Raw genomic sequence first — 26,756 nt, 5'->3', positions numbered from 1 at the left:
ATCTCACAACCCTACTTATTTCAGCAACAAGCAGCAGTCCAAGGCTTTCAGGTCACCTATTTCCAGCTGGTCACTTACTTCCATATTAACCTGTAGCTTCAGTAATTTGCCTCAATCTTCCTCTTGTCCCAGCCCTCCCACACTCTTTCCCTGGGCCCTGTTAACTAAGTCTGGACATGAGGGTACCACCTTCTTACAGCTTGGATCTAGAGTCCAGGCTGTTTTTCTCTCACATCCTATAAACTCAAGGAGACCTGAAGAAGAGTCAATTCTACATTAATTCATGGAAAATCAACTAGCATTCAAATATTTCTCTTCAATATTTGCTGCTTGAATTATTAATCTTTTCATTTGCTATTCCTCAGCAATTTATGTGTACCTCTCTTACAATACATACCACTTCCCTTCTGGTATTGGAGTTAACTTACCTTTTTAAAGTGTATAATTCAGTGGTTTTTAGTATACCTATGACTAAATTTAAATCCCTTAATTAAAATAATGTTCACAATAAAATATTAAAGCAACCCAGAGGGTTTAAAGAAATAAAAATGTTTCTGGAGTGGGGTGAGAGGGAAGGGTAGAGTTTCAATACACTCCTCACCACCATGCATTCCTGATTCAGCTGCACTCCTTTCCACTCCACTGGCCAGCCTGGTACCCGGGTACCCTCAAGGCTAGGGAAGAGAACCTTAAAAGCGACTGTCTGACTTGTGAGCCTTTTTACTCAAACAATGACAAATTTTCTCTTTAGCTCCAAGTTGTATACATATAACACCTCATTAAAGCAAACAAGAGGCAAAAAGGTGATGGTCTATTTAAAATTTTTCTCAGGGGGTCTAAGAGCCTGAGTGAGAAAAAAGGGCAGGTCATGTCATTTACTTTATGAAAAAACTGCTTTTGGCACTATCAAAAGGGTATAAAATGGTATTTTATTTTAAGATACAAGGCACTCAAAGGTTTGTTTGTAAGCAAAAGTTTACAAGAACTTTCATTCTATGTAAAAGCAACATTTCACAGCATGGTCAACAAAACTGTGATTATGCAAAGATATGTAGTTTTATGCACATTATTTATAACTGTAAATCTCTGCAGAATCACAGATTGGGAAAACAGACCAAGAATATGGAGGATGAAGTAAAAAAAAGAAAAAACAAAATGCAAAATTATTTAGAGAGCAGAATCTCAACTATTAAAATTAATCACAGAAAAATAAGACAAATAAATACACCAAAATGTTAAGATACACTAAATCAAAGATTTTAGATGCCTTTTCTTCTTTATAGGTTTCCACTTTTCCATAATAAACATATGCTATTTAAAAGTATTAAAATTTTGTAGATTAGAATATGTCATACATTGTATTCAGGCACCATAAACCTCCAACTCTGTGAACTAAATCCAATATTATTTTAAGTAAAACAAACATGAAATAATAATCATGAGGAACTAATATATGTCTGTTTCTCTTCAGATAAAGCCACTTACAACTTATTTTTTCTTTGCCAAATTTAGTATTTTCTTAGATGAAATGATATATTTTTTTATGTCTTAGTGCCCAAAACACCACAAATAAGACACTGTAATAAGTTTGTAACTTATCTGTTTAATTCAACAAAAATTTACATGATAATAGTAATAGATGTTTTAGTGGAAGATAAGTATATAATGGCTGAATGTCTCAATTATATGCAATTAAAATATATTTATTCGAGGCGTACTATGTGCTAGAGACAGTGGGATATAAAAAGACAAGTAATATCTGGGACTGTTTGGGGAGGGCAGGGTCTCTCATTCCACTGAGGGAAACTGCCATACACATAAAACTTACATCCCAATGGGCCAAGTTTTATGGGAGCTGTAAGATTAAAGTGCTATTCAAACATAAAGGCAGTGATCAACTCCACCCAACAGTCCAAATTGTTAATCAGTGATTCCAATTAGCCATATTACCACATCTCATATTCCAACATTGAAAAAAATACAAAAGGTCAAGGAATTTAGGGTGCTAGTTACCACAAGACTTAGTCTGGGACAGCCTTTGAAACCAGCTCAAGGATCATGCACAGAGAGAAGTAGAAAGGACTTGTGAGACTATAAATCATAATCAGAATGACAAATACCTATTTGGTTCACTGATTAGAAAAACTGTAGTGGCAGAGATGGATGTTATAGCCAGGAAGGAAATTCTTGATTTTGATTTCATAGGAGATGGCAATGATCTGAATGTGACTACATTTAAGGTGAGCCTTTGATGCAGGGGATCCATGATAAATGGAAACGGAGCTCCATCCACTGGTGCTCATGAAGCCAAAGAGTTGAGTGAGGAAGAAGGCATACTGGAAGGAAAGGATGCTATAAAGGTCAACAGGATTGCTCACTTCTCAAAGAGTGAGAACAACACACTGCCTGGCTGTACTTGAAATTCCCTAATATGCTTACTCTTCCACTCTCCAAAATGATGAGTCCATCTCCTGAGGAAGAGTGGGCTTGTGGAACAAGAGAAGGCAGCAGAAGTAGAATGCAATTCTGTGAACAAGGTACCAGAGAATTCCGTCACCTATCATGTAAAAAGTATACAGATAATTTTCTTTGTTTCCCTATTTCCTGCTATACTGTGGATGAAGGAATTGCATGGCGTGACTTAACTGTTCTAGATATGAAAACCAATACCTATAAGTTTAGATGATTACAATAAACTTTCTATGAAAAGATAAATATTAATGGGTAGTATAGTCACCACAAGGACCCAGAGAGAAGTTCTCTCTGACCTTAGTAAGGAGGAGTTCTTGTGCTTCTCTGGGATAATTGATTTTTTTCAATCTTAGGGACATTGTGAAACATGTATTGTCTATATTGTATTGGCTGCTAAAACATTTAGAGTAACACGATTCTCAAACTGTAGTGTGAATAAAAATCAATCTGGAGATTGTAACAAACACAAGATTCTAAGTTGTCCATCCTCTTTGCTCATCCCTACCCACTCACCACTGCCCAGAATTGATTCATTTTAAGAGATTCTAACTTAGGGGGTTCCAAGAACACTTTGAAAATGATAGGCTTTGTGACCTAGTTCATACAGACACTACTCTACAGTAAGTTTCTTTTACAGAAATCATCTTATCTTGTCCTACTTTGTCCTCTTTCCTAAATCACTATCTTTAAAGATTGTACCTACTGCCTCTCTATATGTTTATTTAAGTCCTCTTAAACTTTTTCTGGAATAAGGAAGGGTTGAAGTGAATAAAGACTTTTGAATTAGTATGAATAAATCTTATTTTTCCCTTTCCAAATATTGGGGAAAGAAAGCTGATCAATTTTTTAACAGCAGAGGAACAAGTTGAGCTGTAACAGCCTTGGGCAAAAAACACTGCAAAGAGAGGGCTCCCACACCAGTGTATTATTAAACAGTAAATTAGGCTGACTTGATGCAGGCACGTTGACAGCACTGTGCCCTTTGATGTTCAAAGAAAGACCTAAAACTGCACTTGGTTCATTTCACGTGCATGCAGGCAGCACCAGGACATGCTTGTTCAATTATTAGTGGAAGTGCAGGACCTTTCACCAATGACAGAAAAAATTCTGCCTATGTGTACACATGAAGTTTGACCTCAAGAAGAAAAAGCAATTATCAGTGAGTCAGCATACATTTATTGAGGTGATACATCATGAAAGACATTCATTTTAATGTTTAAATACTATAGAAAAGCATTGAATCATCTTGTTAATTCTGAAAAACCAGAATTAGGAAAATACTTTTGAGTTAAATATTTTTGTGTGTCTGAATTGACTGGATTGCCTTAATTCTCCACTTTCTTTTAAATATGTAGAATTGGTTCTATAAATGCCCTTTTCATTTCTTGTTTTTTATGATGAAAACCTAAAGCTGCTTCATAAGAAACATGGAAGAGAAAAACAACAAGAATAATGGCTAACATTTATTAGCATTTTCTGAGTCTATGAAACTCAATTTTAGAGTTGGAGCTGATGGCAGAACTTCTCTCCTGATAAAAGTGGAAAAGGAGAAATAACATCTATTGAGCATTTACCATATGCCAAGTAGTAGCCAGATGTGATTTACCCATATTATATCATTCAATCATCACACTTTATGAAAATGTAAACTCAATAAGAGTCAATAATAAGCATTTTTAGGGTATAATTAACTCAACATAAAGCTCTCCATTCTCACACATACTCAGGATCCCAAAGAGACTGTTATGGAAATTCTTACTCAGTTTATTCACTCTATGCACAGCGCAAAACATAAACCCTATGTGCACATTTACAACTTTACAATTTTTTTCTGCATGAAAACTATTTTCATTTTCTGCAGCTAGAGTCTTTTGTATTGTTTAACACTTTTGCTGCCAAATAACTTGTCGTTAATTCATAAAATATAAAAATCATAAAATTACACTTAGTTAGAAAGAGACCTTCAGAGATGGGCCAATGGATGAGCAGCCAGCCTGTTACAAGAGATATCCCAGAAGCATGCTGCCCCTTAAGGGGGATATAGAGCACTAGCTTGTCCCAGAAGCCCAAAGCCAACTAAACTCTCCTCTCCGCTGGGAACTCTGGAATCAATTAAAATAAACTTAAATAACAGACTTAAAGGGGAATATAAATAACAAAAAGAGCATCTTTACAAACGTAGGAGAAAAAGGAGAAGTAGAGTTACTCACACATTCTGTCTATTATGGTGATGGTGGGGCAAGGAACTATTGGATACTGAACAGGAGTTTTGTTTTGTTTTGTTTTTTAAACACCGGAGATTAGACTTCCTTCTCCTTCCAGCTGCTTCTATTTTAATGACCTGACTGTGGTTGAGGATTATTTACTTATTCCAGTTCTATGAGAGAGCAACCTGTTATTCTGTTGTGAAGACTATTGTTATATTTTAACTAAATCTGTGTGTGTGTGTGTGTGTGTGTGTGTGTGTGTGTGTGTTTTGATTTCTAGAAATTCTTTCTTCTTGGCAAGGAAGGCAAAGAAGTGACGGTATTACTACAGAGAGGAAAGAGCATGGACCTGGAGCCAAGAAGTATGTGCTTATTCTTGTCACTGTATGAGGCCCCTCTTCTGTTTTGCCTTCCCCTTATTGATTAAATAAGGCAGAAGCCAGAGGGGTATGGTGTGAACAGACCAGTGATCAACAACTCTTTTCCTTCTAATTTCAGGAACCTTCAAAAAATGGGTTTGCCCCTGCTCTGTACCCTACATCCCAGACCCACTCGCAGCCTTGTGATGGATTGCCTGGAAACTCTATGGAACTGATCTGGCAGATATCAACTAATGAATCGATTGGGCTGACTTAGTAAAAACCCCTGGAGAATCCATGTTCCTCTGGAGAAGTAGCAGAGCCATGTAAGTAGGCTGCCTCAAATGCCCAAGTTCTGCTGCTTGTCTAGTTCACGGGAGAAAATGCTTATGTACTTAACCGTTCTAGGTTCTTTACTTAAAACATACAATTTAGCGACGTACTTACAATTAGTGACAGTATGCAAAACTTATCCTGTTTTTGACAGGACAGAATTGCAAGAGGGCACTGAACTAACTTTTTATGATCCCTTTTTAAATATGATGTTAACAGTGGCATAACAGGCAAAGAAGTTCAACATAGAGATCCCTTTGAATATAGACAGTATTTTCTTCCGTATGGAATTCTTATAATCAAAATTTTATAATATAATACTACTTGATGAGACTTAGCTTTATATCCTGACTCATACAGCTATAATCTCATACAGTTATGATCTGCTTATATCTGAATAAAAACAACTAAAATTATTCCAGGATTTCAAATAACCGTAAACACTGAACTATTTTTCTTCTGAATGGTTCAAAGTGTTTACTTTTCAAAAATACAAATGAAAACTCTCCCTATATTGAACAATATAACTTAAAATGTTAGCCATGATACTGTGGTTTTAGAAATATTTACAAACTAGATGAAGGGATTGCTCTTATTTTTACTAAAAGCAAACCAGATGTTGGCTTACGTTATCATGTCATACTATTCACTTTAAAGTTTATTAGGCCTATCTTTTTGCAGATCATACGTATCTGACTGCTCACTTATTTATCATTTATAATTCCAATTCAAATCTCAAAATTTGTTATCAATCTCATATTTGTTGCTAAGTTTTTCATTATGTATTTCTAAATTATTACCTTATTTTCTCAGGATGCTATATATTTCTCTTAAAATTTAAAGTACTGGCAGATTCTTGTGCTTTTTTATATTAAATGAGAAATTTTAACATACATTAATACAAGTATATGCTTCCTCTCAAACAAGTTATTCTATATTTTATAATTATTAGAGTGTGAATGTACTTTACACCCCCACACACTATTATACACTTCAAGTGAGTACAGGCAGAGTTTATGCTTTAGTGGTGAAAAATATTTTACTTTAAGTTCTAAACCCTCATTTGTTCTTATTATCCCATATGATTATTTCAACTAAAAAATAAATGTAATTATTCATATCTTTATCTGCTTCCGCTTCCAACTTGTCTCTGGCTAATAATATTTTTTATTTCTATAATAAGTTAAAATTGCTACATGTGAGTAGAAACGCTACAATCTGTAAAATAATCCCAGTCACCAGTATTAAGTATTATATGTCTGTATCACTTTTTTAGTATGAAATCATGCAATTATTAGTATACAAAATCTTGAGTCATATGTAATGAATAAGTAAGGAGAATATTATTCAGTTTACAGGAAAATGTTGGCCATCTGTTTACCTTAAAAAAACAGATGTAATTGAAAACTCATGTAGTTCATTAGAGCATCATTATTATTATACAACATGGTTTATGAAACTGAAAAAAATTAAAACCACATTGTGCCTGGCAGAGTAATGGCCTTCCAAAGGTGTCCATGTCCTAATGTCCAGAATCTGTGAAAATGTTATTTACTTTACACAGTAAAGGAAAATTAAGGTTGCAGATGGAATTAAGGTTGACCTTGAGATAGGGAAATGATAGTTGATTATTCAGGTGGGCCCAACATAATCACCAGAGTCTTAAAAGTGAAAGATGGAGGCAGAGAAGAGTCAGAGAGACATGTGACTAAGAAGGAGGTCAAAGTGATGTGATGTGAGGATTCAACTCACCATTGCTGGCTTTGAAGATGGATTTTTGGGTGGAGGATGGGTGGGGGCATGGGTTGCCTTTAGAAGTTGGACAGGCAAGGAAATGGATTCTTCCCTACGCATTCCAGAATGGAATGCAGTCTTGCTGACATCTTGATCTCAGCCCATTGAGACCCCTGTCACATTTCTGACATAGAGGATTTAAGATAATAAATTTGTAGGATTTTTATAAGTCACTAAATTTGTGGGGTTTTGCAGCAGCAACAGAAAACTAATACATTGATACCCTACCATTATGAGATTGGTTAAACAAACTATGGCCTAGCTATACAAAATAATTCTATAAACTATTAAAAACATTTTAAAATGATAAGTAATAACATGGAAAATAGTAACATCCTACTATTAAGTAAAAAACTAATAAATGGGTATATATGACATGATTTTAATTCTGTAAGTCAAAGTATATACACATGACATAAAAAGGGAAATGTCATCTCCGAGAGATGGGATTATGAAAAATTTAAATATATTTCTTTTTACTTTTTCATGTTAATGATGAATTTTATTACATACATATTCTTAAAAAACAAATGGTAACAGACAAATGTTGGGAACCTAAATTACTAAGTCCCTCAAAGTTTCAAAAGTACTTTTTCAGATCTAATTTGAAGATGCATATAAGAAGCTTCTTCTCTTGGAAAACTTTACCAACCATTCCCCATCCCCATCACCCTTTCCATTAAGCACTAAGCTCCCATCTATGCACTGTGATTACTATTAACATGGCATCTTCGCATTGTAGGATAACTGCTTCTTTATTTCTGTGACTCCTCCATTGAACTCTCAATAACCTTAAGGAAGGCACCCTATTTTGCTCATGATTGCATATTCCTATCCATTCACAGAGCTTGGCTCATGAGTAAAATCATTAATAGTTTAGGCCAGAGAAGATGGGGGGTTTATAATTTATTTTAAGAAAGCATATGAACACCTCTGATATACTTACTCAACCCTACTGCTTCTTCAGTTAATGAATTATAGGAGCAATGAAAGTATGTTACTTCATGAGTTCTATATTGAAGATTAAGACAGGAATTTGAAAATAATGGATATTTTCTGCAGGCCTATTTTACTGCCAACAGTCCTCAAGGTTTGCAATTCTGTATCTTAGAAACCTGGAGGCTTAGAGAGGTTAAGAACTTGCCTGAGGTTAGTGGTAGGGATGGGTTCAGATAAGGACTCATTCCCCTAAATCACACTGCTGCTTAAATCTATATGGGTTCAACATTTATCTATAGCCCTTCCTAGTCACTCAGCTGAGACAATCTGTCTCCTTTACTGTGAAATTACCATTTTTATAAGTGGTCTCATCATCATCATTATTGCCTATGGTTCTGCTTTTTTTTTTAAAAAAATAGGTTTGTAAAGATACAGGAGGAAAATAATCCTTATCTTGGGAAATATGTTTATCTCAATAATGAATATGGTTTTGTTAGTAGGTTTAATCAAGCCTATTAATTCTCTCCTGTGGAGAAGAGCAGACTTAACTTCTGTTCTCAAAAATTTGCAAACCATCAGGGAGCATGCATTTTATTGTAGTTTATGTTTCCACTTCTGCACCACATAGTATACTATTTATATTGTAAGTAATAAAAGGAGCCTGAGCTGAGAGAAAGCCATGGTTACATTTCTGTAACTATTAAGGCTGTCTCTTACCCCATCTATATCATTAGTCTGCATGTCTTGGAGCAGGTTGGCAAGGGCACATTTCCTTATCCTTTCACTGGTTGGGTCACAGGGATACATATGCTGGCTTGTGCATGTCTTTACTCCTCCCTGAGGGGATCCATGATACTGTTTGGCCCGGCCACAGGAGCTGCCATTGGTGCTATGCTATAACAGATTTCACTGGATGAGCTCTAGATTGCTTATGATTTTATCACTGTGCCTTGATCTGTAGACTGTTGAGGCTTAACTTTAGTCAAGAGGAAGACACTTTAGAAAAAAAAAATTGCTATCCTCATTTTAATTTTCATTGGTTTCTTGTTTTTTTTTTTTAAATGATAATTTGAGTGCATTAAACAATAAACCTATTTCTTTGAGCAAATTCTCATGAATCTGCCTTTCATCTCGACCACAGAAAATAGCGATTAATGAATATCGATAGTAGCCTGGTCAATTAATTTGGACCTAGTTGGTTTTCTTTAAAAACAAACAAGAAGGGCTTCCCTGGTGGCGCAGTGGTTGAGAATCTGCCTGCCAATGCAGGGGACAGGGGTTCGAGCCCTGGTCTGGAAGGATCCCACGTGCCGCGGAGCAACTGGGCCCGTGAGCCACAATTACTGAGCCTGCGCGTCTGGAGCCTGTGCTCCACAACAAGAGAGGCCGCGATAGCGAGAGGCCCGCGCAACGCGATGAAGAGTGGCCCCCGCTTGCCGCAACTAGAGAAAGCCCTCGCACAGAAATGAAGACCCAACACAGCCATAAATAAATAAATAAATAAGTAAAACCAAAAGCCAACTAATTATTAAAAACAAACAAACAAACAAACAAACAAGAAGTATCATATTTGTTCCAAACTGGTAATAGAAAAACTCTCTGTAACAGAGGGGGTAAAAATTTGTCCCTAACATGATTATAGACCTAAGTTTAAAAGCAGAGGTCAAATCAGCCAAAGTTCTACTAGATTTTCTGCCTTTTACATAAGCCAAAATTGTAGAGCATCATGAAGTTTGCAAAGAAAGCAAATCCTGACATTTATACTGATACTCAGCCAAACCTTATATTGAAAAATAAAATTAAAAATTTTAACTAGATTCTAATTTTGATATTACAATCTGAATTCGTTACTCAATTCAATTAATTGAATTCAATCTCCATATTATTGAAATGAAAACCATGATAATGTACTCTTTGCATATTCTCTACTGAGAAAGACAGTACAAAACATTAAATAAGAGAAACCAATCAGGGTTACAGAGAATAAGAAAGTGAAACCATATAAGTCATACCATTTAAGTTAGGCTGGCCAATTCTCTACGAAAATACCTGATGGCATTTTAAACAGATGGTTGTCTTCTTCCAATAATTTATTTTATCTGTATCTATTTTATAGAAAATAAAATATTTATTTGAAAATTTACAGCTCTTTTCTACTAAAAATAAAATTTAGGGTTAATTTAAAAGTAAGAAGTCAGATTCCAAATAGAAAAACTAATCTTTTGTACAATAAATAATATGTGCTTTTTTGGGGGGGACAGGGTTTGTTTATGGGAGGAGTCCTGGACCTGGTTTTAAAGTCTTCATTTTCAAGTTGTTTATTTAACTAACCTTAAAAGAAACATATTTTCTGCAATGTATTTTAAGCATAAAAAATAATGTCTTCAGATTCTGTTAATAATTGAAAACATAAAAAGTCAATCCATTCTGTTTGTTAAACAATAAATTAATTTTTACAACTGATAAATGTGTTAGTAGGGAGTAACATAAATATTGAAAAAATTGACATGTACAATATTTCAAAAGGCAAAGCAATTTACTTTTAAATGTTTTAGTACACTTGGTAGGCAGTTGGTACATTATGGTAAATGTTTAGTACATTTTAATAAATGTTTTTGCAAGCATTTAGCAAGCATGGTCATACCAGCATTCTACTAGCTACAGTACCATATCACTAGGTCTTTGCATATAGCAGGAGCTCTATTAACTAAATTGAAAATGAAGGACTCTGAAAGTCTTGATTTGTCTTCAATTGTTATCAGTAAAAAATACGGCCATCACAGCTTTTGAGTTAAAAACTTTATTTTGCTTTACTTTGTTTAATTTTAATTCACCGAATACTAGTTATCCACATTTTCAATCTGATTAACAGAACATTCATGAACATGATGAATAAAAGTAGATTACAACAAGATTTTTGTAGAATTTTTTCTCTGAGCTATAATCAACATTCAGACATGTAAGTCACTAAACCTTTTAAGGAAAACATTTGCTTGATATAAGAAAAGAATGTCAAGAAGAGGTAAAATTAGCCTTCAAGTCTACAAAAATAATTTGTCCTGCTGAATTGATTTAGCTTGGATATTGGCATGGTTAAACCCAGACCATATTTGAAACGGATTAAAAATTCTAACACTGAACTTATTAAAGGGCAAAATAAAATTAAACCGATCTTTTTGTGTTACTTCAAAGGTATATATTTTAGAATCAGGGTAAACAACTACAGCAGACATCAGCAATCATTAAGTTCAAGGTCAATCCAAAGGGCTAGCTAGGCTCATGGGAGAATACTGGCCTTCGGTGGCAATAAAAAATACAAGTAAAACAAATGTAAAGATTAGGGAAGAAAGCAGGGAGATGCAACAAAGATAAAGAGAGAAAAAGCAAGCAAAAAGGGAAAGAAAGGAAAAGGAAGGTAAGCCAAAAAAGAAGAAGAAATGGAGATGAAACCACAGAGTACTAACAATAACTGTCCAAGCTACTGCTACACAGAAAGCTGGTGAGCAAACCCTACTATACCTGTACTTAAAATGCACTCTAGGACCATGACCTAAATCCTGCAGGAAAGAGAAGGAACCACAACCAGCAGCAGCAGAACACTAAGTAATAGGTGGTGAGTGGGTTTGCCACTCTTGGATGCACCTTAGGATGTACTAAACTGCAGAAGTTACAGGTATTTTTCAAAGAAAAATACGATTTCCAGAAGAAAATAATAGTGCTCAACAGCATTTAAATATGTCCAAAGTTTTCTTAGAAATTGAAGACTTCAGATATTATTCAGTATATCCCAGCAAAACACCTTGTACTTCATATTTATTAGTTTTTCATATAATCAAAAGCTTGTAAAGTTATATACACTTTTATTGAAAAACAAATTATTTTGCCAATAGTGAGTTAAAATATTTGCAACTTTTATAATTGTTACAATCAAGTTACATGCATGAAAAAACGCATGTCCTTTTTTTTTTTTTAACTGGAATTTCAACTTGCTACATGGTGGAGTGTATATGTAATATATGTCTTCACTTATCTTATTTTAACCAAAAAGATGGGATAGCAAAAGAAAAAAAAAAATGAAGAAGAGACAATTTCTAACCCTTAGTTCAGTGCTTACTTTCACGAGGGCAAGCAATTGATATTAATTGTTATTTCTGTATCAGTATTCCTGTGAATAAAGAGACCTCTGGAGTAAGAGACATATTATGCCTTTTGGCCAATCTTTCTGCGACCCAATCCTTCCATCCATTAAAAAAAAGGATGGTGACAACTGATATCTATATAATACACACATTTAAAACAAAGAGACTAGCTCAAACCCTTTATTATTTTTTATTGTTAATTTTTAAAAATTGAAGTAGAGCTGATTTGTAATATAGTGTTAGTTTTAGGTATATAGCATAATGACTCAGTATTCTTGCGGATTAAATTCCATTACAGGTTATTACAATGTATTGAATATAATTCCCTGTGCTATATAGTCTGTCACTGGTCCTTATCTATTTTAAATATAGTAGTTTGTATCTGTTAATCCCATATCCTTAATTTGTCCCTCCCCTGACTTTTACTCTTCCTTTGCTAACCACAATTTTGTTGTCTATGAGTCTCTCTCTGTTTTGCATATACATTCATTTTTATTATTTTTTAGATTCCACTATTCCTCTATGTATATAAGGGATATTACATAGGATTTGTCTTTGTCTTACTTCACTAAAGCATAATATCTTCTAGGTCCATCCATGTTGCTGCAAGTGGCAGTATTTCATTCTTGTTTAATGGCTGAGTAATATTTCACTGTATATATACCACATCTTCTTAATCCAATTGTCTGTTGATGGACATTTAGGTTATTCCCGTATGTTGGCTATTGTAAATAATGCTGCTGTGAACACTGGGGTGCATGTATCTTTTCAAATTAGTGTTTTTGTTTTTTTCTGGATATATACCCAGGAGTAGCACTGCTGGGTCATATGGTAGTTCTATTTTTAGTTTTCTGAGGAACCTCCATACTGTTTTCCAGAGTGCACCAATTTACATCCCTACTAACAGCGTACAAGGGTCCACATTTCTCTGCATCCTTGTCAGCATTTGCTATTTGTGGTCTTTTTGATAACAGCCATTCTGACAGGTGTGAGGTAATCAAGCACTTTGAAAGAACACGGTTATATTTCTGCCAGTCTTCAAAGACAGACTTCAAGCTATGCCCAAATAGGGCTCCCAATTTCACAATCTCATCCCTCTGCTTAACAGACAGCTGTTATAACAATCAATTGCCTACCACAAGTATGAGGAAAAGATATAACAATTACACTGCTATAACTAGTAGGATGGAGATGTTTTACTGTTTCTACAAGGAACTGCTATTGGACTACAGCCTTTAATTCAAGAGTTAGGCAGCACTGGCCCAATAGAGCATTGTGTGATGATGGAAATGTTTTATATTTGCTTGTCCAATATGAAAGAGACACCAACCACCTGTGGTTATTGAATACTGGAAATGTGGCAAGTGCTACTGAGGAAGTGAATTTTAGATTTTACTTAATTTCAAATTAATTTTCATTAAAATGCATGTGGCCATTCTATTCCACAGAGCTATTCTATTGACAGCACAGAGTTAGAGAATCTGTAACTAAAGGCCCAAATGAAGTTAATATCTCCAGTTTATAAAAATTAGAAAACACAATATTAAAAAAAAAATCATTCCACAGAGGGCAATCAAGATGGCGAGTAAGAGGACGTGGAGCTCACATCCCCCCCACAAACACAACAAAAATACATCTACATATGGAACAATCCTCACTGAAAACTAATTGGAAACTGGCAGAACGACTCCTATACAACCAAGGCTGTAAGAAAGATACATATGTTCTTGGATAGGAGGGGAAGAACAGTGATTAGGTTGGGACATGTGCCCCTGGGAGGGGACTGAGAGGAGAAGGGAGATTACATGAGTGGACACTCACCATGGGGAATGAGCAGGTTGAGCCATAGACTGTGCATTCCAGTCCTGGGGTCCTACAAGGAGGAGACAAGCCCCCTTGGGTGGTTGGAGGACCGCTGGGTCAGACAGAAAGGCTGGAGAAACCTGGACGGTGCTCACAAGGGGTGCACAAACTAGCCTGAGGCAGGGTGCAGAGAGGTCTGCCCTATCAGCAGTCAGCTTTCCTGTGACAGACTCACTGTGGGCTTCAGTCTGAGCTAAGCAAGTGCTCCAGCCCTGCTCACTCCACACCACAGTGCAGCACTGGATCTGGGGCTGCCAGGACCAGGGGAAAGACTCAACCTGGTCCCAAGGTGGAGCCTGGGTGGGATAGCAGTGGCCATTCTTGGTGCTTACTCAGGCAGAGACTCATAAGCATCCCAGATCCCTGATGGTGGCTGCTGTACCACAGCTAACCCCCAGACATGAGCTGAGAGTCCACATGGGTCCCCACCCGGCCTGCAGAGTGGTTCCACAACAGTGGGAGAGAAGTGAAGGCTGGGAGCAGTGATAAGCTGTGAGAGACAAAGGGGTCTTGCATGTAAGGCTGCATCTGAGCAGAGCCACAGACGCCTACACTGGCAGCTCCTTGGATCTCTGTTGGTGAACAGGCCTCACTTGTTTCAGCATTCCCCTTCTCTGGGGCAAAGGTCCCAGTGCAGGGAGAGGGAAAAACACACACTTAAAGGGAACAGAGCCAGCTCAAGCCTGAACCTCAGGGCTTCTGCTCCAGCAACTTAGAATCTAGTGATAAGCAACTTAGACTGGGTGGTGAGCAGAAAAGTCTAGCCTCATACCTGCAGCCTGTTCTAGCCCGTCCATCTCCAGCCCCACCCACTACCAAGGTGACTGCTGCCAGCACACCCAGAGGAAAGACGACTGCATCCATGTTAAACCCAGCTCTCCCATCAAAGGCATTGGGCACATGCAGTCTGTATAGATACACTACCACACAACAATACTCCTTTAAGGCTGTAATAAGTAACTGTTTCACCTAAATTCATAGAGGTAGAGAAAGTTAAAGCAAAATGAAAAGGCAGAGGAACTACTCTTAATTGAAAGAGCAAAAGAAAAATCCCTGAAAAAATAAATAATGAAACAGAAATAAACACTTTACCAGATAAAGAATTCAAAACATTGCTGTAAGAATGTTAACTGAATTAGGGAAAAGAATTGATCTAAACACTGAATATTTTAACAAGGAACCAGAAAATATAAAAAAAAAATCAGAAATGGATAATTCAATAGCTGAAATAAAAAAAACACACAGTAAAAGGAATGAATAGCAGACTCAGTGATACAGAAGAATGCATAAGTGATCTAGATGGAATGATGGAAATCTCTCAATCAGAACAGAAGAAAGAAAAGGAAACTTTCAAAAATGAAAGCAATTTAAGAAATCACTGAAATAACATAAAGCATTCTGACATTCACATTATAGGGGTTCCAGAAGGAGAAGAGAAAAGGAAGGGGATAGAAAAGGTATTTGAGGAAATTATGGCTGATAACTTCCTAAACCTGAAGAAAGAAACAGATATCCAGGTACAGGAAGCTCAGAGGGTCCCAAACTAGATGAACTCAAACAGACCCACTCTAAGACACATCAGAATTAACATAGCAAAAATTAAATATAAAGAGAGAATTCTAAAGGCAGCAATAGAAAAAAAAAAAAAAAAAGACACATACACAGGGATCCCTATGAGACTATCAGTTGATTTCTCTGCAGAAACTTTTCAGGCCAGAAGGAAGTGGCATAATATATTCAAAGTGTTAAGGCAGAAATCCTGCAACCTAGGATACTCTACCAAGCAAGATTATCATTTAGAACAGGAGGGGAGATAAAGAACTTCTCAGACAAGGACAAACTAAAAGAATTCATCAATACTAAACCTACCCTAAGAAAAATGTAGAAGAGCCTCCTCTAAATGGAAAGGAAGTATGAATCTATAGAAAAGGGAAAATTCCACAAAGAAAGGAAAATATATATTAAGAATTGAGGACCAACCAATTAAGTAAGCCAGGGCATAGATTAAAAGACAAAAAACTGTAAAAGAAACAATAACTACAGTAAACAGTTAAGGGATAACCATAAAGATGTAAAATATAGCATCAGAAACACAAAATGTGGGAGAAGGGAGTAAAAAATGTAGATCTTTTAGAATATGTTTGAACATAAATGCTACCAGTTTAAAACAAGTAGATATAATTATAGGTCAACATATATGAACCCCACGGTAACCACAAATCAAAAAACCTAAAATAGATACACAAAACACAAAAAAGAAATGAACACAAGCATACTACTAGAGAAAATCATCAAACCACAAGGGAAGAAGCAAAAAGAAGAAGAAATGAACAGAAACAGAAAAGAACTACAAAAACAACTAGAAAAGTTATAAAATGATGATAAGTACATACCTACCAATAACTTTATTTATTAACATCTTTATTGGAGTATAATTGCCTTACAATGGTGTGTTAGTTTCTGCTTTATAACAAAGTGAATCAGCTATACATATACATATATCCCCATATCTCTTCCCTCTTGGGTCTCCCTCCCACTCTCCCTATCCCACACCTCTAGGTGGTCACAAAGCACTGAGCTGATCTCCCTGTGCTATGTGGCTGCTTCCCACTAGCTATCTATTTTCATTTGGCAGTGTATATATGTCCATGCCACTCTCTCACTTCGTCCCAGCTTACCCTTCCCCCTCCCCGTGTCCTCAAGTCCATTCTCTACATCTGCACCTTTATTCCTGTCCTTCCCCTAGGTTCTTCAGAACCTTTTTTTTTTTTTTAGATTCCATATATATGTGTTAACATACAGTATTTGTTTTTCTCTTTCTGACTTATTTAACTCTGTATGATAGTCTCTAGGTCCTTCCACCTCACTACAAATAACTCAATTTCGTTTCTTTTTATGGCTGAGTAATATTCCATTGTATATATGTGCCACATCTTCTTTATCCATTCATCTGTCAATGGACACTTAGGTTGCTTCCATGTTCTGGCTATTGTAAATAGAGCTGCAATGAACACTGTGGTACATGACTCTTTTTGAATTATGGTTTTCTCAGGGTATATACCCGGTACTGGGATTGCTGGGTTGTACGGTAGTTCTATTTTTAGTTTTTTAAGGAACCTCCATACTGTTCTCCATAGTGGCTGTATCAATTTACATTCCCACCAACAATGCAAGAGGGTTCCCTTTTCTCCACACCCTCTCCAGCATTTACTGTTTGTAGATGTTTTGATGATGGCCATTCTGACTGGTGTGAGGTGATACCTCACTGTAGTTTTGATTTGCATTTCTCTAATGATTAGTGATGTTGAGCATCCTTTCATGCGTTTGTTGGCAATCTGTATATCTTCTTTGGAGAAATGTCTATTTAGGTCTTCTGCCTATTTTTGGATTGGGTTGTGTTTTTTTTTTGATATTGAGCTGCATGAGCTGCTTGTAAATTTTGTAGATTAATCCTTTGTCAGTTGCTTCATTTGAAAACATTTTCTCCCATTCTGAGGGTTGTCTTTTCGTCCAATAGTTACTTTAAATGTCAATGGACTAAATGCTCTGATCAAAAGTCACTGGGTGGCTGTTTGGATAAAATAACAAGACCTCAATATGCTTCCTACAAGAGACTCACTTCAGGACTAAAAATACATACAGACTGAAAGTGAGAGGATGGAACAAGATAATTCCTGAAAATAGAAATGAATAGAGAGCAGGGGTAGCAAAACTCATATACAAAAAAATAGACTTATACAAAGGCTATAACAAAAGACAAAGAAGGGCTTTATATAATGACAAAGGGATCAAAACAAGAAGAGGATATTACATTTGTTAACATATTTGCACCCCCTACAAAAGTATCTAAATATTATAAACAAATACTAACAAACCTAAGGGGAGAAATTAACAACAGTTCAATAATATTAGGAAACTTTAACACCACATAGACATCAATGAACAGATCATCCATACAGAAAATGAATAATGCAACAGTGATTATAAATGACCCAAGAGACCAGCTGAACTTAAAAGATTAATGTCTATGGGACATTATATCCATAAACAGCAGAATACACATTCTTTTCAAGTGAACATGGATCATTCTCCAGGATAGATCACATGCTAGGCCACAAAAAAGTCTCAACAAATTTAAGGGGATAGAAATTATATCATACATTTTTTCTAACCACAATGGTATGAAACTAAAAATCAATTAGAAAAAGAAAAATGGGAGAAGAAAAAACATGTGGAAACTGAACAATATGCTACTAAAATCCAACAGGTCAATGATGAAATCAAAGAGGAAATCAGAAAATACCTCGAGAAAATGAAAATGCAAACACAACATTTCAAAATCTATGGGATACAGCAAAGCAGTTCCAAGAAGGAAGTTTATAGCAATACAGTCCTTTTTTAAGAAAGAAGAAAAATAAGAGGGAAGAGAAATGGGAACATATTGTATATGTATAACTGATTCACTTTATTATAAAGCAGAAGCTAACACACTATTGTAAGGCAATTATACTTCAATAAAGATGTTTAAAAAAAAAAAAAAAGAAAAAAAAAAAAAAGAAAAATCTCAAACAAACACCTGAAGGAATTAGAAAAAGAAGAACAAACAAAGCCCAAAGTCTGCAGAAGGAAGGAAATAATAAAGATCAGAGAGGAAATAAATAGAATAGAGATTAAAAAAAAACAATAGGAAAGATCAAGAGCTGGCTTTTGATAAACGTTTAGACAGGCTCACCAAGAAGAAAATAGAGAGGATGCAAATAAACAAAATAAGTAATGAAAGAGGAGCAATAACAACCAATACCACAGAGATAAAAAAATCATGAGAGTACTATGAACAGATATATGCTAACAAATTGGACAACCTAGAAGAAATGGATAAATTTCTAGAAACATACAACCTGCCAAGACTGAATCAAGAAGAAAGAGATAATCTGAATGAAACCATCAGTAATAGTAAAATTAAATTTGTAATAAAAAAACCTCCCAGCATATATACATAATGGAATATTACTCAGTGATAAAAAAGAATGAAATAATGCTATCTGCAGCAACAGGGATGGACCTAAAGATTATCATACTAAGTGAAGTAAGTCAGATAGAGAAAGACAAAAATTATATAATGTCACTTATATGTGTAATCCAAAAAAATGAGACAAATAAACTTATTTATAAAACAGAAATAGACTCATAGACATAGAAAACAAACATATGGTTACCAAAGAGGAGAGCAAGTGGTGGGGGAAGGAGAAATTGGGAGTTTGGAATTAACCGATATACACTACTATATAAAAAATAGATAAACAACAAGGATATAGCATAGGGAACTGTATTCAATAACTTGTAATAACCTAAATGGAAAAGAATCTGAAAACCAAAACACTTTGCTGTAAACCTGAAACTAATGCAACACTGTAAAAAAACAAAGCAATACTTCAATTAAAAAAAAAAAGACAAAGGAAAGAAAAACAAAACAAAACAGAAAACCTCCCAGCAAACAAAAGTCCAGGACCGGTTGGCTTCACAGGGGAATTCTACCAAACACATAAAGAAGAACTAATACCAATCCTTCTCAATCTGTTCCAAAAAACTGAAGAGGAGGGAACACACTTAAGTTTATTCCACGAGGTCACCATTACCCTGATAACACAACCAGACAAAGACACTACAAAAAAAAAAAAAAAAGAAGAAAATAAAAAAGAAAATTAAGGACCAATATCTTTAATGAATATAGATGTAAAAATACTCAACAAAATATTAGCTAACTGAATCAACAACACATAAAAAGGATCATACACCATGTTCAAGTTAAATTTATTCCAGGGTCACAAGGATGGCCCAATATTTGCAAATAAATCAATGTGACACACCACATTAACAAAAGGAAGAATAAAATTCACATGATCATGTCAAAAGATGGAGAAAAAGTATTTGACAAAAGGCAACATCCACTCATGACACAAATGGGAACATACTGCAACATAATAATGGCCATTTATGCCAAACCCACAGCTAACATCATACTCAAGTGTGAAAAGCTGAAAGTCTTTCCTCTAAATTACAAATAAAACAAGGATACCCACTCTCATCACTTTTATTTAAGATAGTGTTGGAAGTCCTAGCCATGGAAATCAGACAAGAAAAAGAAATAAAATACATCCAAATTGGAAGGGAAGAAGTAAAACTAACACTATTTGCTAACAGCAAGATATTTTATAAAGAAAACCATAAAGTCTTGACCCTAAAACTATTAGAATTAATAAATGAACTCAGCAAAGTTGCAGGATACTAAAGGTATATACAAAAATCTGTTGCTTTTCTAGACTCTAGTAATGAAATATCAGAAAGAGAGGGTGAAAAAACAAAGCAATCCAGCTTAAAATCATATCAATACCTAGGAATAAATTTAGGCTAGGAGTTGAAAGACCTATATATTGAAAAGTATAAAACATTGATAAAAAAATTTGAAGATGATACAAAGAAATGGAAAGATATCCTGTGCTATCAGATTGAAAGTATTAACATTGTTAAAATGACCACACTAACTAAAAACAATTGGCAGATTTAGTGGAATCTGAATCAAAATACCCATGAAATCTTTCACAGAACTAGAATAAGTAATCCTAAAATGCATATGAAACCACAAAAGATCTTGAATTGTCAAAGCATTCTTCAGAAAAAAGAACAAAGCTGGAGGTATCATGCTCCCAGACTTCAGAATATACTACAAAGCTTTGGTAATTAAAATAGCATTGTAGTGGCACAAAAACAGATACATGGACCAATGGAACAGAATAGAGAGCCCAGAAATAAACCCACGTACTTATGGCCAATTAATCTATGACAAAGTAGGCAAGAATATGCAACAAAGAATAGACAGTCTCTTCAATAAGTGGTATATATATATTATATCATTTATATGTATGTGGAATCTTATACATACACAATAGAATATTATTCAGTCACAAAAAAGAATGAAATTTTGCCATTTGCAACAACATGGATGGACTTGGAGGGTATTATGTTTAAGGAAATAATGGAGATGGAGACAGACAAATATTGTATGTTATCACTTACATGTGGAATCTAAAAAAAAAACAACTAGTGAATATAACAATAAAGAAACAGACTCACAGATACAGAGAACAAACCAGTGGTTACCTGGGGGGAGAGGGAAGTGGGGAGGGGCAGTACAGGGGTAGGGGATTAAGAGGTACAAACTACAATTAGTAGAGTTTGTACCACTATGTATAAAATAAATAAGCTACAAGGATATATTTTATAACACAAGGTATATAGCCAATAGTTTATAATAACTATAAATGAAGTATAACCTTTAAAAATTGTGAATCACTATGTTGTACACCTGAAACTTAAATAATATTGTACAATAACTGTGCCTCGATAAAAAAAAAAAAAATTAAAAATAGCAAGGAACTGGTACAAAACCAGACCCATAGATGAATGGAATGAAATAGAAAGCCCAGAAATAAATCCACACACCTATGGTCAATTAATCTCTGATGAAGTAGGCAAGAATATACAATGGAGGAAACACAGTCTCTTCAACAAGTGGTGCTGGGAAAACTGGACAGCTACATGTAAAAGAATGAGATTAGAACTCTTCCTCACACCATATACAAAAAGTAAACTCAGAATGGATTAAAAACTTAAATGTAAGATCTGACACCATAAAATTCCTAAAAGAGAACAGAGGCAGAACCCTCTTTGATATAAATTGTAGCAATTTTTTTCGGACTTGTCTCCTAAGGCAAAGGAAATAAAAGCAAAACTAAATAAGTAGGCCTGAATTAAAAGCTTTTGCATAGCACTGGAAACCATAGACAAAATGAAAAGACAGCCTATGGAATGAGAGAAAATATTTGTAAATGACATGACTGATAAGGGGTTAATATCCAAAATATATAAACAGCTCATACAACTACACAACAAAAAACCAAACAACCCAATCAAAAAATGGGCACAAGACCTGAATAGATATTTTTTCAAAGATATACAGATGGCTAACAAACACATGAAAAGATGCTCAACATTGTTAATTATTAGAGAAATGCAAATCAAAACAATAATGAAGTATCACCTCACACCTGTCAGAATGGCTATCAAAAAGTCTACAGATAACAAATGTCAGAGAGGATGTGGAGAAAAGCGAACCCTTGTACACTGCTGGTGGAAATGTAAATTGGTGAAGCCACTGTGAAAAACAGTATGGAGGTTCCTCAGAAAACTAAAAGAAAACTGCCATATGACACAAGCAATTCCACTTGTGGGTATAAAACCAGAAAAAACAAAAACAGTAAGTCAAAAATATACATGCACTCCAATGTTCACAGTAGCACTATTTACACTAGCCAAAACATGGAAACAACCCAAGTGCCCATGAACAGATGAATGGATAAAGAAGTGTGGCATATATACATACAATAGATATTTGTCATAAAAAAGAGTGAAACTCTGGCATTTGCAGCAATGTGGATGGATATAGAAAATATTATACTTAGTGAAATAAGTCAGATAGAGAAAGACAAATACAGTGTGTTATCATTTATGTGGAATCTTAAAAAGTAATACAAGTGAATGTATTTGTAAAACAAAAACTGACTCGCAGATATAGAAAACAAACTATTGGTTACCAAATGGGAGAGCAAAAGGGGAGGGCAAATTAGGGGTATGGGATTAAGAGATACAAAGTACTATGTACAAAATAGATAAGCAACAAGGATATATTGTATAGCACGGGGAATTATATCCATTATCTTGTAATAACTTAATGGAGTATAATCTGTAAAAATACTGAATCACTATGCTGTACACCTGAAATATAATTTTGTATATTAAAAATACTTCAACAAAAGAAATCATTCTAACCTATTTCACCTATATTGTTATTTACATTTTTGTTATCGTCTTCTAAAAGTTTTCGTGTACAAATATATTCATAAATCACAAAATATATTCATGCATATATAAACTAAATATATACAAATATAATATTTAGACAAAATCTAATGGCTGTTAAGAATTATACTACATTAATACATGTAATTTTATTATGTGCCTGGCACATGGTAAACACTTTATAGACATCATCTGTTATTACTAATGACTTACTAGTACACAGTTATATTGAGGTGGAATTATTAAACAGTTCGTCATTGTTGAAAGTTTAGGTTTTTGTTCCTATTTTTGTTCTTGAAAAAGCCCTGCGGTGAACATATTTGTACATATGTTTTTCTATATGCAGGAATATTCCATTAGGAAAAAATTCTAGAATTGAATTTAATGGGTCAAATGTCTCCTTTTCAGACTGCGATAACTATTCTCAAATTACTTCACGGAAAAGAATCAATGAAAGACAAAGCTCTTTTGAAAATATTAGATAAGGCTTACAAACCCTATGCCTATATAATTAGGGTGAAGAGATTATGGTGATGGTGATGATACAGTGGAAATGATTAGGCTCTAAAGGTCTCATAATTTTCTTTCAAAATCCTTTGTTTTACCCTTAAAATACAGTAAATAGTATTTGTATGTCCCTTTGAAGATTGACATACCACATTCTGCCCCTCAAGAGCTCCATGTTGCTTCCTGTGGATTTAGCAGCCCTTCAGAGTTAGCAAGGTGGATTATTTTGTGCATTTAGCATCTTACCTGGACTCTTTGACTTGCCAAGCTGAGAACAGAAAAAGCACAGCTAACTGGCCGGCCATGAAGAACTGAGGAGGCAGACCTACACTTCAAGTCTCTATGATGTCTTTTCAAGACATTTAAGAGGCATCAGCTATTTTTCAAGCATTGGAGATACAGAGATGAGCAAGTGCTGGCCCTCAAGAAGAATATAATATCAGGAAAGAGCCATGTGGCTGACAGAGTCTTGATGCTCCAGCCAGGTATCAGGACTGAGTCTCTGAGGAAGGAGAGCTGAGTTCAGGACATTGGTCCACCAGAGACCTCCCAGCCCCACGTAATATCAAATGGCAAAAGCTCTTTCAGAGATCTCCATCTTAACGCTAAGACCCAGCTCCAATCAATGACCAGCAAGCTACAGTGATGGACACCCTATGCCAAACAACTAGCAAGAGAGGAACACAACACCATCTGTTAGCAGAGAGGCTGCCTAAAATAATAATAAGTTCACAGACACCCCAAAACAAAGTGGTCCTGCCCACCAGACTGCCCACCAGAAAGACAAGATCCAGCCACATCCACAAGAACACAAGCACTAGTCCCTCCACCAGGAAGCCTACACAACCCAATGAACCAAACTTACCCGCTGGGGGCAGACACCAAAAACAATGGGAACTATGAACCTGCAGCCTGCAGAAAGGAGACCCCAAACACAGTAAGTTAAGAAAAATGAGAAGACAGAGAAACACACAGCAGATGAAGGAGCAAGGTAAAAACCCACCAGACCAAACAAATGAAGAGGAAATAGGCAGTCTACCTGAAAAAGAATTCAGAGTAATGATAGTAAAGATGATCCAAAATCTTGGAAATAGAATGGAGAAAATACAAGAAACGTTTAACAAGGACCTAGAAGAACTAAACAACAAACAAACAATGATAAACACAATAAATGAAATTAAAAATTATTTAGAAGGAATCAATAGCAGAATAACTGAGGCAGAAGAACGGATAAGTGACCTGGAAGATAAAATAGTGGAAATAACTACTTCCGATCAGAATAAAGAAAAAACAATGGAAAGAATTGAGGACAGTCTCAGAGTCCTCTGGGACAATAGATGCACCAACATTTGAATTATAGGGGTCCCAGAAGAAGAAGAGAAAAAGAAAGGGACTCAGAAAATATTTGAAGAGATTATAATTGAAAACTTCCCTAATATGGGAAAGGAAATAGTCAATCAAGTCCAGGAAGCACAGAGACTCCCATACAGGATAAATCCAAGGAGAAACATGCCAAGAAACATATTAATCAAACTATCAAAAATTAAACACAAAGAAAAAATATTAAAAGCAGCAAGGGGAAAACAACAAGTAACATAGAAGGGAATCCCCATAAGGTTAACAGCTGATCTTTCAGCAGAAACTCTTCAAGCCAGAAGGGAGTGGCAGGACATATTTAAAGTGATGAAAGGGGAAAACCTACAACCAAGATGGCTCTATCCAGCAAGGATCTCATTCAGATTTGACAGAGAAATTAAAACCTTTACAGACAAGAAAAGCTAAGAGAATTCAGCACCACCGAACTAGCTTTACAACAAATGCTAAAGGAACTTCTCTAGGCAGGAAACACAAGAGAAGGAAAAGACTTACAATAACAAACCCAAAACAATTAAGAAAATGGTAATAGGAACACATATATTGATAACTATCTTAAATGTAAATGGATTAAATGCTCCAACCAAAAGACAGAGACTGGCTGAATGGATACAAAAAATAAGACCCGTATATATGCTGTCTACAAGGGACTCACTTTAGACCTAGGGACACATACAGACTGAAAGTGACAGGATGGAAAAAGATATTCCATGCAAATGGAAAGCAAAAGACAGCTGGAGTAGCGATTCTCGTATCAGACAAAACAGACTTTAAAATAAAGACTATTACAAGAGACAAAGAAGGACATTACATAACGATCAAGGGATAAATCCAATAAGAAGATATAACAATTGTAAATATTTATGCACCCAACATAGGAGCACCTCAATATTTAAGGCAAATGCTAACAGCCATAAAAGGGGAAATTGGCAGTAACACAATCATAGTAGGGGACTTTAACACCACACTTTCACCAATGGACAGATCATCCAGAATGAAAATGAATAAGGAAACCCAGGCTTTAAATGATACATTAAACAAGATGGACTTAATTGATATTCATAGGACATTCCCTCCAAAAACAACAGAATACACTTTCTTCTCAAGTGCTCATGGAACATTCTCCAGGATAGATCATATCTTGGGTCACAAATCAAGCCTTGGTAAAACTAAGAAAACTGAAATCATATCAAGTATCTTTTCCGACCACAACGTGAGACTAGATATGAATTACAGGAAAAAAATCTGTAAAAAGTATAAACACATGGAGACTAAACAATACATTACCAAATAACTAAGAAATCACTGAAGAAATCAGAGAGGAAATCAAAAAATACCTAGAAACAAATGACAATGAAAACACGATGACCCCAAACCTATGGGATGCAGCAAAAGCAGTCCTAAAAGGGAAGTTTATAGCAATACAATCCTACCTGAAGAAACAAGAAACATCTCAAATAAAGAACCTACCCTTACACCTAATGCAATTAGAGAAAGAAGAACAAAAAACCTCCAAAGTTAGCAGAAGGAAAGAAATCATAAAGATCAGATCAGAAATAAATGAAAAAGAAATGAAGGAAACAATAGCTAAGATCAATAAAACTAAAAGCTGGTTCTCTGAGAAGATAAACAAAATTGATAAACCATTAGCAAGTTCATCAAGAAAAAAAGGGAGAAGGCTCAAATCAATAGAGTTAGAAATGAAAAAGGAGAAGTAACAACTGACACTGCAGAAATATAAAGAATCATGTGAGATTACTACAAGCAACTATATACCAATAAAATGGACAACCTGGAAGAAATGGACAAATTCTTAGAAAAGCACAACCTTCTGAAACTGAACCAGGAAGAAA

At 35.2% G+C, this 26,756-nt stretch overlaps 1 protein-coding gene across 2 annotated transcripts in view; it reads right to left on the bottom strand.

Moving 5' to 3' along the window:
- SLC2A13 (solute carrier family 2 member 13) overlaps positions 1-26,756 on the bottom strand; it is a 454,917-nt gene that overhangs the window by 137,859 nt on the left and 290,302 nt on the right. The gene's annotated exons all lie outside the window — the stretch shown is intronic.

This window comes from Balaenoptera acutorostrata, chromosome 11, assembly GCF_949987535.1.
Source record: "Balaenoptera acutorostrata chromosome 11, mBalAcu1.1, whole genome shotgun sequence".
In the NCBI taxonomy this organism is placed as follows: Eukaryota; Metazoa; Chordata; class Mammalia; order Artiodactyla; family Balaenopteridae; genus Balaenoptera; species Balaenoptera acutorostrata.
Note: the sequence above shows the minus strand (reverse complement) of the source record. Positions and strands in the feature narration are given on the sequence as shown.